The following is a 14,730-nucleotide window of genomic DNA, read 5'->3' as shown; positions in this document are numbered from 1 at the left end:
TTGCGAACCCAGTTCTGACCCACTTAAGAACTTTAGTTGTGCTCTAATCTTGCCACACCCAACACCTTAAGCCATATTTACAATTAAATAGCCAATCTCATATAAATAGCCCCCCCTCCTGCCCATGAATGACTCAGTGCTGCACACAGGAAAGAGCCAGAAGATCCAGACACAGGGGCTGAGATACCTGAGTTCTGAGACATTTCCTGATACATGTAAATATTTACAAAACTCATTAGATACAATGTAACTGCAAAGCCAAAACAACACAACCCAACACTGACTGCAGCTGCAGCCCCCACACCAAGGATTACAAGGAGCCAGCACTTACCTGCATGTGTAACACTGGCAGCAGATGGGTTACTGGAGCATTGATCTGATGTATTAGCTGATGAATGGGGAAATCTCTTCAAGTGAAAGCAGCAGTTCATGATTTGGATCAGCAGCAGCAGAGAGTTCTGCACATGCTGCAACAGAGGACACTTCACTCTGCCAGAGCAATAGAGGGATGATGTTTTGCAGTCTCCAAAGGAAACAATCAATGCAGATTTAGAAGGGGAGGAAGAAAAAAAAAAATATAGAAAAAGCTTGAAGTTTTAATTTGTGTTTCTAGCATAAACCCCTCACCACCAGGGTTGCAATCTTGTTTTCCTTGTATGTGGGGGTTGGACTGGTGGAAGCATCAGGCTGGCTTCTGATGGATGTGCAGTGGTCACTCCCCTTGTCCCTGCCCCTCTCCAGCTTGAGGTATGCATGGGCTGCTAGCACTTCCTCCTCTGTGCAAGGCTCACTGACCAAATGCTTAGACAACAAGTCTCCATGTATTCAGCTCAGGCTTTGCATTGTGCAAGGACAGGGGGGATATGAAGCTTTCTCCTTGTGCTCAGCAGCAGGGATACAGGAGGCAGCAAGCCTGCACCATGCAGTAGGGGGGGTGATTGATGGCTGTGCACTCACACACTGGGCTTTTCTAGCAGAGGCTTCGCATGGGGTACTTGCCAGTGATTTACTGCAGTACATGTGTGAAGCAGGGGCAGGTTGGCTGCTCTTTTGTCTAGGTCGAGTGGGATAAATGACCCTGGATGCTGCACATTTCACTAAACTTAACACAGCACAGGACTGCAGAGCTAGCAAAACACAGCTGCTGCAGAAACTCTTTATGGCACCTGGTCATTAAAGGCAGCAGATTTGTAGCTGGATGTATATACAGTATTTAGTACTTTCAAGGTAAGACAGCTTTTAGGAATGCACCATAAATTAGAATTTTGTGCTTGTGTTTCTATTTTAGATTTGTAACATTGTGTATTTGCTTACAATGATGGGAATTTTGTCTATGCAAAAGTAGCCTTATGGGTCTGAAGTCATGGGACTGTGTAATGTGTAAACGTTTGGATGCGGAGGACTAGTAAAAAGTCGTGGAGCATTTATTAAAGGGGTATCCCTTTAATTGAGCTCCATAGGGAAATGCAGCACCAGAACAAACTCATACCTGAAACACAGAACCAGAACAATGCTTATAAGATAAATGCAGCACCAGAACCAACTCATACCAGAAACACAGAACCAGAACAATGCTTATAAGATAAATGCAGCACTAGGATAAACTCATACCCGAAATACCTAACCAGAACGGTGCTTACAAGATAAATGCGGCACCAGAACCAACTCATACCTGAAGTACAGAACCAGAACAATGCTTATACGATAAATGCAGCACCAGAATGAACTCATACCCGAAATACAGAACTAGAACAGTGCGTATAAGATAAATGCAGCACTAGAACAAACTCATACCTGAAATACAGAACCAGAACAGTGCATATAAGAGAAATGCAGCACTAGAACAAACTCATACCCGATATACAGAACCAGAACAATGCTAATAAGATAAATGCAGCACCATAATGAACTTATACTCGAATTACAGAACCAGAACAATGCTTATACAATAAGTGCAGCACCAGAATGAACTCATACCCAAAACACAGAACAAGAACAATGCTTATACGATAAATGTAGCATAAAAACTGGATACCAAACAGAAATACAGCTCCAGAACTAGGGTCCATATAAACATGTATACAGACTCCACTAATTTACTTATATACAGTGCCCTCTATATAGTTCTATTACCTGACAGCAAATCATCATCAGATTGGTAAAGATCTGACTAGCTGAACTCCCCAAAATCCCATAAATGAAGGTGTAGATGCAATTATTTTCCCACACTGATTCTAAAAATCTCCGGAGACATATATATATATATATATTATAGTATGATTGTTCACATTGTTACATAGAGTGCACAACACTGCCTAACAGCAATCAATACATCTTAAGAAATTTTACCTATTTGTTTTGAAAAGGAAAGTCCAAGTTTGTTCTTTTTTTCTCTTTTTAGAAGTTATGGAAATATACAGCAAAGATGTAGCAAACATCAACTATATACTATATACCTTAATTCTATTAAACAGTGCATGTAAATTTTTATGTTGATGTTTAGGTCACCTTACAAATATTTGTTTAAATTTTTAAGTTTAACATATTACATTTTTGTAATTTTTTTTTAATGAATTTTTTTGCTTGTTTTCTATTATAAAATAATATTCTAAAAAAATTCCATTCTCAAACATTCTGTAACCTCAACTTGCAGTTGTTAAGCCCCATAGCAAAATCCTCAGTAGGGTCCCCAAAATAGTGTATAGTACTGGCCTGTTTATATGAAGACGGGACATCTTATGTAGGGCAGTTTGTAGGTATTCTATTTTATAGGAAAATTTGCAAAAAAAGGGTCCCCACAGAAATCAATAATTACAATGCCTTCCAAAGTAATTATAACAACTACAGCATAAACAGTCAACCAGTCTCAAATTAAAGATACTGAAGAAATTGCAATGCTCAATACATTAATACAGAACCAAAACTAAGCGCAGTACATAGGTATAGCACCAGAACCAAGATAAATACATTAAAGGTCCAGGCTCTGTACAGGAATGCAGCACCAGAAACTAGCTTGATACATACTAAGATCACCAATTGATCTCAGTATAAATAACCAGAACCTGGACAAGCTCCGTACTTGCATACATCACTATAACTGAGATTTGTATGGAAATACAGCACTACAACCAAGCTCTATATGAAAGTACAGCAGCAGATCTGAGCACAATATAGATAAACAGCAGCAGAACAAGGCACCATAAAGTATGCAGAACCAGAACCCCGGTCTGTACAGATATGCAGCACCAGAACTGAGGTCTGTATGTAAATGCAGCACTAGAACCAAGCTCCATGCAGAAATGCAGCAGCAGAATTAAGCTTTATACAGAAATGCAGCACCAAAAGCGAGCTTCATATGAAAATGCAGCACCAAACTGATCTCTGTACAGAAATAAAGTACCAGAACCAAGCTCCATACAAAAATTAGGATCCAGAACCGAGCTCTGGAAATGCAGCATCAGAGCTCGGCACTCTACAAAAATTCAGCACAAAAGCCAAGCGCTGTTCAGAAATACAGCATCAGAACCCAGCTCTGTACAGAATTGCGGTGCAAGAATTGAGCTTTGTAGTCCCAGAATTGTAGCACCAGAACAAACTCATACCCAAAATACATCATCAAACCAATGCTCATACCACAAATGCAGCATCAGAACTGAATGAAATATAGAAATACAGCCCCAGAACCATGGTCCATATCTATATATAGTATCCCAAATGATTTTACATATATACAGATCCCTAATGTATTTACTTATACATTGACACATCCATTATTTATTTATGACACATCCATTATAGCACCCCCTATAATCAATTTAATCAATTAATAAATTCTATTCCTTCTTTGTACATACTAATATCACTTACCTTTTCTGTGCTCCCATTGCGTTCTCTTCCTTCTCCTCCCACTGTTGTTCTGGCTCCTGCTGGGGACCCTCATAGTTTGATTAATTTGTCCTGCTGCCTTTGATACAAAGAGGGCGCCGCACAGGATACTTGTATATTATGTAGCAGCTTCAGTTGCCACAAGTGGACATCCCAAAAATGTATCTTTATTGTGATCAGTTTCTTTATATTCGTCTTGCAAGTTTTTTTTTTATTTGGGGGTGGGGGGGACTTTTTAGGTGCATCTTTGCGACTATGCCAGGGTCTAAAGAAGTAAACCGGTGGTTGTGTCTGTTGCGGTGCTCCTAAATGTATCTTTTCAAGATGTTTTATTTGTTTTGCAACATGTTAGGTGAAAATTAGAGACTTTTTAGTTGCAAGATGAAGTACAACTGACCCCAGGCTTTGTTCCATACATGCACCTGAAAAGTCGCAAAAAAAATGCAAAACTGAGACAAAGAGAAAAAACAGATATGTATCACAACAGCAAATTTAGAAAGATACATAGCACTGCTAAAGGATCCCTATCCCGACATCAGCCAACTTTAAAAAGTTGCAAAGGAAAACAAATGATACATGTGCCCCATTGTGTTAAAGTTAATCTTCCACCAGGATGAAGGATTGTAAACCAAGCACACTGACATACTGGTGTTCATCCCCACTGGCAGGATCTGCTCTTCTTTTACCTTCTTATGTCCTTATTTTAAAAAAAAGGCTTTAACATTATGCAGATGAGGATCTTTGGGGTTCATAGCTGTTTATAGAGCCTGCAGTCCCTTAAGCTCATTTGCATAATTGTAATGCCTTTTTTTAAAATAAAAACAAGGACATAAGAAGCTAAAAGAAAAATAGATCCTGCCAGAGGGGGCGCAAACCAGTATGTCAGTGTGCTTGATTTACAATCTTTCATCCGGGCTGTAGATTTCCTTTAAATCCTGCAACAATAATTAAAATGCTGCGGGTCTCATTGCCATTTATGGATTTTATGCAGCATGTGGGATTTTTCCTATTCATTGTAAGGACATGTCTGGCAGATTCCTGAAGTGTCCTTCCAACATATGGCACAGACGTATCCAACGTATCCAGTGGGATACGCCGGGACTCCTCTTCCCCCCTAAATGTGAGGAGAGGAGTGTACATGGCAGCAGCAGGTGATTGGCTACCAGGGTTGTTTCCCCAGGATGGAAAGACATAGCTTGTTGCTTTTACACTGGATGCGTTGTATACTGACCAGATGGAGGCAACTCCCTTCATCCTCCATCTACCGGTATATGTCAATAGGAACGCTCACCGGATACTTCAGAAGCTTTAATATTCTGATTGGTGGAGGTCCTACTGTTGGAACCCCCACCGATCATGAGTAGGTTCTCACTAAGTGAATGAAGCAACAGATCGAGCATGCCTCCTGCCGCTCCATTTAGCAGATATTTAGAGATATCTCCGTCACTCTCATTGACGGTGAATAAGTCCTAGACATACACCAATGTGTTGCTTCATTCAGTTAGTGAGAATGGGACACCCATTCAAGTGCTCAACAGTGTCCATTCTCATGACCTTGGGGGTCCAATCAGTTGTACCCTCACTGATCAGATTGGACAGTGGCTAGAGTCAAACTTGGGAGAAACCCTTTTAAAGATTGAACAGAGGTATTTGTACTCAATCACATCACTCTTAAAGGGCTATTCCCGATCTCGTTGCCCTCTGTGATTGGTGTATGGCTAAGCTCTGGCACCCTCACCAATCAGGAAAATAAAGTAATAGCAGTATGGTTTCTTTACATTGTTTCTAGTAGTGGATTATAATATAGGCATTTTGGGGGTAGGGCCAGGACCCAAGCTTTCTAGGGGGCCCATGGTCACTCAAACCACAAAGCAAATTCTATACTGAGAAGGGTCTTCAACCATGAAATCCTCCTACATCTGTTCCTGCTCTCAATACAAATGTACACAGGACCTCCAAAGTTCCTGAAAACGGAGATTGAAAGCAGCAGAAGGGACACATCCTCTGTTCCCCAAGAAGCTGATTCCAATACCATATGTAGGAAGTGATTCTAGACTTGTAGGGGCTATAAAGTGACATAAAGGGTGGTAATAGCCAAACTTGTAAACTGTATCTATTCCAGAAGGACCAGACTCCAGAATTTTGTGGGAAAAGATTCAGTCGAGTACACTTAAATCTATGCTCTTTTTATCCTGTGAAGTCAAGGATGTGGTTCTATAAAAGCCTTTCATGTATCAGCATTCTTACAGGGAGAAGACACTATGTACAATGTGCTCTGCTCCTCCTGCTCTATAACATGCTTCCTGCAGATAGGACACTATGTATAATTAGCTCAGTTCCTCCTGCTCTATAACATGCTGCCTGCAGATAGGACACTATGTACAATCTGCTCAGCTCCTCCTGCTCTATAACATGCTGCCTGCAGATAGAACACTCTGTACAATCTGCTCTGCTCCTCCTGCTCTTTAACATGCTGCCTGCAGATAGGACACTATGTACAATCTGCTCTGCTCCTCCTGCTCTATAACATGCTTCCTGCAGATAGGACACTATATATAATTAGCTCCGCATCTCCTGCTCTATAACATGCTGGCTGAAAATATAACACTATATACAGTCTGCTAATCTCCTCCAGTTCTATAATATGCTGCCTATAGATTACATTGACTTTTATGCTCATGGGCTCTCAATAAATTTTTATTGTATTGAAGAAAACTTGTCACCTGGAATTTTTTAGCTGATGATTGGTTCAGATATGCTCTGTTATGCTGATTTTAAAAATGCGTTCTGAATCATTTCAGTACTTTATTAAACTTTATTTCACATTACCTGGCTCCCTGCCAGCAACACATGGTGAGGAGAAGGGGAAGCTGCAGCCTGTTTGTGTCTGTGTCTCCTCATGCTTTCATCTTCTTAACACCCCCCTCACTGCCTGCTCAATGCATATGACAGGAAATGGGGAGGGGCATGAGTGTGGAGGAGAGGAGACTGAGATATAGGCACCCATAGGAGCTGTCTCCCACCCCCCACACCAGGACTCAACACATGCTGCTGACAGGGAGCCAGGTAATGTGATATAAACAAAGGAATTTATAAAATGTATATTTATAGTCTACTCGAACCTGTCACCAGCTAGAATGACATTCCTGGTGACAAACTCTCTTTAAAGAATTTTATCCATATATTAGGCATTTCTATTGCTGTTATGTCTTTATATTATTTCATATAGTATTATACTGTGTATATAATATTGCAAGTGCTTTTTCAAACCTAATTCCTACTTACAGAGAAATGTGTGAGTAACTGTAGATGTACGAGGTTTGGCTGTTGCTCAATGAAAATCCTTGAGTTTTAGTCACAATAATTATGACGACATTCTGTGCTTTGCAGTGAATTTGCTAGGAAATTCTGGTTAGACCAGAACAGTGTGTTCCTAAATTGTGTAAAGTAAACAAAGAGAAGCCAAAATGGAAGCTTACAGACAGTTTGGGGATTTCTATTTCTTTTGTAAAAGTTTAAACATTAAAGGGATATTCCCACAAAGACAAGTTTCTGTAAACACATTCTCTCATTCACTGTTATTAACAAAAATACAGCATTTCACGGATATAATTCCAATCGGTCTCTATCAGTCCTGCTGTACACAATTTCAGTTGCCCCTAAACATGACCCTGTAACTTCTGACTTGGGGTCAGGCTGCCATCTTGGATTCATGTGTGACTCTATGCTGCCGAGTTTCTGTTTCTCCCTGCTGTGTGTCTGTAGCCACGCCCCCTGCACAGAGCTCAGAGAATCTAACTAATTACTTCCTGCCAGGAAATCGTGAGCAGTAAGAAACTACAATCTACAAGGAGATAAATGATCCAGGGGAGGGGGGTGGCAGGAACATATCTGTGAGAACACCCTTTGATAATCCAAAGGCAAAATATGTACTTGGGGGAGTAAATCTGGGAGAGTCCCTTGTTGAGAAGGACCTGGGGGTACTAGTAGATCATAAATTGAGTAACAGCATGCAATGTCAAGCAGCTGCCTCTAAAGCTAGTAGGATCTTGTCATGTATCAAAAGTGGTATGGACTCTCGTTATAGGGATGTAATATTACCACTATACAAGGCATTGGTCCAGCCTCACCTGGAATATGCTGTCCAGTTCTGGGCACCGGTCCATAAAAAGGATGCCCTGGAGCTGGAGAGGGTTCAACGTAGAGCCACAAAAATGATAAGGGGTATGGAGGATCTTAGTTATGAGGAAATATTAAAACAACTAGATTTATTTAGTCTGGAAAAGAGACGACTACGAGGGACATGATTAATTTATTTAAATATATGAATGGTCCATACAAAAAATATGGTGGTAAGTTGTTTCAGATTAAATCAAATCAAAAGACGAGGGGGCACTGTCTCCGTTTGGAGAAATCAAGGTTTAATCACCGGGGACGACAGGGCTTTTTTACTATAAGAACGGTCAATCTGTGGAATAGCCTGCCTCAGGCGCTGGTGACAGCAGGGACAGCAGAGAGCTTCAAGAAGGGTCTAGATGCCTTTTTAAACCTAAATAACATTGATTGTTATGTTATATAGAATTGTTTCCCCTAAATCCCTTCCTCATCCAAGCCCTTCCCTTCCTTGGTTGAACTTGAAGGACAAGTGTCTTTTTTCAACCGTATAAACTATGAAACTATAAACTATGAAACACCGATGTAGCAGAGCTGAAAGTGTAACAGTGTAAAAGTCTGTCTGTGTGTAATAGGCATCATGCATCTCTGATCTGTCTCATCTCTCTATGTGCCAGTGTGTTAGTACAATAAGGGAAACCAGATGAAAGTGTATATACACCTGTACCCTGATAATCTAACCACATCGTCAGCACACAGAACTAGATGGATCATAAAGTGTCTGCTTATAGAGTCCCCACCCACACCCTGGAATTTTGTATTGAGCAGCCAAGGGAGTGATAGGAGCTTAAACAGCAATAACACTCAGTAAAATTGTAAAGTAAGGGGTAAAAATGATCTTTATTGTGTTAACATCACTAGGGGATTGTGATGTGAGAATGTTTTTTCGGGGGAAAACCCCTTTAATTTTGCTGTTCTTTTGTTACTTTTCTAACAAAACGAGCCCTGTTGTAAAACCAAACAAAAATATTTTTGATTCATTAAGTCATTGCAATATTAAAACTAATTCCTACACCACCATCATCCTGCAGTTGGCAGGAAACATGGCGTTTATTTGTGTGTGTGAACTGTGGCTTAGTTTTTGTGTTTGGATTAACATAGCCACACCCTGCTCCTGCATTTCAGCCCTGCCCAGCAAAGGTTACTAGTCTGATGGACAGTTTCCCAAGTGTGCTGCTGGAGGCAGTGGCGTAACTAGGAGAGCTTGGGCCCCATAGCAGATTTCTGCATGGGGCCCCCCTTCCCCTTCAAAAATATATACATATTTGTACCAACATGATTATAAAATCACATGCATTTACACAGTCATATATACACACATTTATACATTATACACACACTGGTGCACATTTACTAAGCACAGTGCAGTGTGTACTATGTGCAGTGTCCTGTGTAGTGTGCAGGGGGCGCCAGATTCAGGATTTCTGGCGCACGTTCTTCATGAATCTGGCGCCCTCTGCACTGCCCTGACAGAATGCACCACTTTTTTTTCGTGCGCCTTTAACATGGGACATGCAACACAATTCTTTTGAACTCTGTATGACTGAGCACCAATTTGTGTCTCATGAAGACTAGTGCACCACGCCACAAAAAGGGTCACATGCAACTCAAATGTGGTGCAGACACTTCTTAAATACCTGTGAAAACAGTTTGCACTGAAAGAATGTGCAAAGTCTGACAGAAAAGTGGCGCACTGCCCTTAGTAAATGTGCCCCAGTGTGTGTATAATATATATGTAAATGCATGTGATTTTATAATCATGTCTGTACAAATATGTATATATTTTTGAAGGGGAAGGGGGGCCATGCAGAAATCACATACATACAGGCATATATACCCACATACACTTACATACCCACATACACAAACATATAGGCATATATACCCACATACACATACATACAGGCATATATACACACATATACATACATAGAGGCATATATACACACATATACATGCATACAGGCATATATAAACACATACACATACATACAGGCATATATACACACATACACATACATACAGGCATATATACCCACATACACATACATACAGGCATATATACACACAAACACATACATACAGGCATATATACATACATACAGGCATATATACATACATACAGGTATATATACCCACATACACATACATGCAGGCATATATACACACATATACATACATACAGGCATATATACACACATATACATACATACAGGCATATATATACACATACATACAGGCATATATGCACACATATACATACATACAGGCATATATATACACATACATACAGGCATATATACACACATATACATACATACAGGCATATATACACACATACACATACATACAGGCATATATACCCACATACACATACATACAGGCATATATACACACATACACATACATACAGGCATATATACCCACATACACATACATACAGGCATATATACACACATACACATACATACAGGCATATATACACACATACACATACATACAGGCATATATACACACATACACATACATACAGGCATATATACACACATACACATACATACAGGCATATATACACACACATACATACATACAGGCATATATACACACATACACATACATACAGGCATATATACACACACATACATACATACAGGCATATATACACACATACACATACATACAGACATATATACCCACATACACATACATACAGGCATATATACCCACATACATACAGGCATATATACATACATACAGGCATATGTACCCACATATACATGCATACAGGCATATATATACACATACATACAGGCATATATACACACATACACATACAGGCATATATACACACATACACATACATACAGGCATATATACACACATACATACAGGCATATATATACATATAGATCACACAAAATACAGATTTACGAAAAGTTACTTGGTGTTTTGATTGGCCGGGCAGGGAATAGATGGCTGGCTTGGACGGGCGGGAGTTTGGGGATCCGTAGCGACCATCGACAGCTGTGTTGGAGTAGGGAGGATTCCGAGTAGTTCTTTCGTCAGGCTGATGAGAGGGCGGGCCGCGGGCGGTTGGAATTTCTGAAGAGCGCTGGCTGCACCATTGACCGCGAGGGAGGGCAGGATTCTGTTCCAGCGGCGGGAGAAGTTTGTGGGCGGGAGAGAGAGTGAGCGGCGGTCCGTACAGGTGGGCGGGCAGCACAGCAGGCAGGGTCTCAGTACAGTGTGGGGAGCGGGCGCCTGTTATAGTGCTGTATCGGTAACAGGTAACAGCATAACAGGGCCTGGGATAACGTCACTCACTGATAAATTCTCCGCCGTCCATCCCGGGCCCCTGAGATGCCCAGGCCTTGTAGCAACCGCTATAGCTGCTATGGCGGTTCTTACGCCACTGGCTGGAGGAGTGTCCGGGAACGGCCTTTTATACCGGCCTACTCCCATCAGACCTTGCTGGTTAATTCTAGTCTTACCTGGTATTTAGTGCTCTTCTTATCTTGTTTGGGTATTCTGTGTTTTGTATCCGATTCTGTACCTTTTCAGCCATCTTGGTTTTGACCTGGTTTGACCTTTATATGACGTTGTTTGTCCCTCAGTATCATTTACCTCCTAATGTTATCCCGCTTTCCCTGTCTCTGACTGGTGTTAGTATTCTGTGCACCAGTGTGAACACTGGTCTATACCTGTATTCTGATTACCTGTCCAATCCACCATCCAGCAGCTGCCAGATGAAGTAAGTTTTCCCTGTCATCTTGTAGTGACGCTCAGTGACCGTCAGTTAGGTTCCTGATAGTGGGTTCGCCCTTATCAGGGCGGTTTATCTGCTGTAGGCAGGGCCTTAGCCCGCAGGGACGTCGCAGGGTGAGTTCGCCACCACTTACCTTGTCTGACAGCTAGCGCCAAGCCAGGTACTGACAGTTACTCTACCCAACATAGTGATAACAAGTAGAAAACAAATTTTAATACCCAAAGGAGACACGACTTCTTTAATTTAAGAGCTGTGAATCTGTGGATAGCCGAGCTCAAGAGCAAAGCACAGCAGGCACTGCAGAGAGCTTCAAGAAGGGTCTGGGTGCCTTTGTACACCAAAAAAACATTGACTGCTATGCTATTAAATGGGATTCTTTCCCTTACACCCCTTCCGCATCCAATCCCTTCCCTTCTTTGGTTGAACTTGATGGACATGTGTCTTTTTTTCAACTGCATGTATTATTAAAATAAAATGAGTACTTTGGCTTACTTTGTGGCATACTTTTCCTGTTGAAGATATACCTTCTTTAATGGTTCATGAACTCCTGAAATCTCATTCTGCCATGGAACCAGTAGTGAACCTGAACCTTCTTCTGCCTGAGGTGAGCTATAGAATAGCACCCCCTTCCCCCAAACAGTAGTGATATATAATTTTTTAGCATGAGGGTTCTTCACTACTATTGTGCGGGTGAGCATGTACATATGAGTGGATGCCAAAATTTAAGGCTTGGAATCGATAAACCAGAGAAGAAGGCACATGTACTGTAAGAAGGAGAGGTTGGTGCCAGCAGCTGATGGCAATGGTCAAGAGACTAGATACTAATTTGCATGCAAAATAATAGATATAAGATTTTTTGCTACATAAGGAATACACCACTGTGTTATTTATCACTATTTTGGTTTTAGAAACCCTACGGCTTCCGAATAAAAATCCTAAGTTCATTGCTAGACTCCCTTTAAGACCCCATGTTCATTTGTTGTGCAATATCTTTGACGATTCCATCGCACATCCAAACGCACCTTAAAAGAAGACGTTTTATCTCGCTTCCCCGTTGGATCAGATCCCGTCTTTACCAAACAGAAAACATTGGTGACTAGAGTCAATCTTACGAAGAGTCAACGTGGATCCATTTTTCTTCCTGCTTCAAAGAAGACACAAATGAAAGGACTTTTTCTGTCGTTGGAATTATTTTCTCCTAAACTTTGTCAATAATATTAGGGTTTTTTTCTTGATGAAAGGAATACAATGCCGGGCTGTGTTATTACTAATTAGCCGGCAGAGGTAAGAATTTTCCTTGTCTATGCTTCTCTCTGTTTGAATCGGCTTCTGTCTGAACTGAGTAAATGATATTACTTGGTAACAACTGTCTGTTGTGCTTTTATGTGACAGAAGCGGCTACCAGGTTCCTAAAAAAGACTCAAGAAAGGATCTCTCCAGGCGGGGGGTTCAGGTCAATGTATCTTTTTAAACAAGAGGCATCAAATATTTAAATGAAGATATATTCTCGTACCGAAACGACAAATCTCTGGCTTTTATTTAAATCTTAGAAGGTTTGATAACATAGTCGGCTTAAACTTCTACCAAAGGAGCTGGAGACTCATGCTTTCATGCCAGTGTCATCACCTCCGGCTGTTTAGTTCATAAAACGACACAATCACAAACTGAGGAAATATTAGAAATAAAAAAGGCAAATGAAGGCAGAAAGAAGAATTTTTTAAAAATGTATTTATTAAAAAATGTTATAAACAAAGTAAGAGAATGACATTGAAAAAGCAATTCTGAAATTAGTATGTTAAAAAATGTAACCATTTCCAAAGTACAGGGGGTCCCTGACTTAAGAACACCCAACTTACAGACGACCCCTAGTTACAGACGGAGCTCTCTGAGCACTGTCACCTCTAGTGATGTTCTCTTGATGCAGGTAATTAACTAAGGTTTATTCCTAGGCTGCAATGACCAACTGTTAGATGTCTGCAATAAAGCTGTATTGTTCTTCTTTGTTCCCTTGTCAACCGCACATTTTTCAAATCCAATTGTCACTGGGACCCAAAAATAATTTGGCTGGAGTTATAATTATCAAATGTACCTGATCCGACTTTCATAAAAATTCAACCCAAGAACAAACCTATAGAACCTTTCTTGTTTGTCAGTGATCTCCAGCCGTTTTGTATCCGGGAACCTTATGGAACCAAATTTTGGTCCGACTTACATAACAATTCAACCCAAGAACAAACCTATAGAACCTTTCTTGTTTGTCAGTGGTCTCCAGTCTTTTTGTATCTGAGAACCTTCTGGAACCAAACTTTGATCTGACTTACATAACAATTCAACCCAAGAACAAACCTATAGAACCTTTCTTGTTTGTCAGTGGTCTCCAGTCTTTTTGTATCTGAGAACCTTCTGGAACCAAACTTTGATCTGACTTACATAACAATTCAACCCAAGAACAAACCTATAGAACCTTTCTTGTTTGTCAGTGGTCTCCAACATTTTTGTATCCGGGAACCTTCTGAAACCAAAGTTTGATCTGACTTACATAACAATTCAACCCAAGAACAAACTTATAGAACCTTTCTTGTTTGTCAGTGGTTTCCAGTCTTTTTGTATCCGAGAACCTTCTGGAACCAAACTTTGATCTGACTTACATAACAATTCAACCCAAGAACAAACCTATAGAACCTTTCTTGTTTGTCAGTGGTCTCCAACATTTTTGTATCCGGGAACCTTCTGAAACCAAAGTTTGATCTGACTTACATAACAATTCAACCCAAGAACAAACTTATAGAACCTTTCTTGTTTGTCAGTGGTCTCCAGCCGTTTTGTATCTGGGAACCTTCTGGAACCAAATTCTTTTTCCAGGGTCTGTGGCGGCTAACCCACTTACCATGGTCCCTTAGAAAAAA

General features: G+C 40.6%; 1 protein-coding gene across 1 annotated transcript in view; it reads right to left on the bottom strand.

The window, feature by feature from the left end:
* The window catches only part of FIGN (fidgetin, microtubule severing factor), a 110,540-nt gene extending 109,717 nt beyond the window's left edge, over positions 1-823 (bottom strand). The window contains exon 1 of the mRNA XM_072121858.1: positions 332-823. The gene's annotated coding sequence lies outside the window, so the exon portion shown is untranslated. The remainder of the gene's footprint in view (positions 1-331) is intronic.
* Positions 824-14,730: the final 13,907 nt, after the last annotated feature.

The sequence above is a fragment of the Engystomops pustulosus genome, chromosome 8, assembly GCF_040894005.1.
Source record: "Engystomops pustulosus chromosome 8, aEngPut4.maternal, whole genome shotgun sequence".
In the NCBI taxonomy this organism is placed as follows: Eukaryota; Metazoa; Chordata; class Amphibia; order Anura; family Leptodactylidae; genus Engystomops; species Engystomops pustulosus.
Note: the sequence above shows the minus strand (reverse complement) of the source record. Positions and strands in the feature narration are given on the sequence as shown.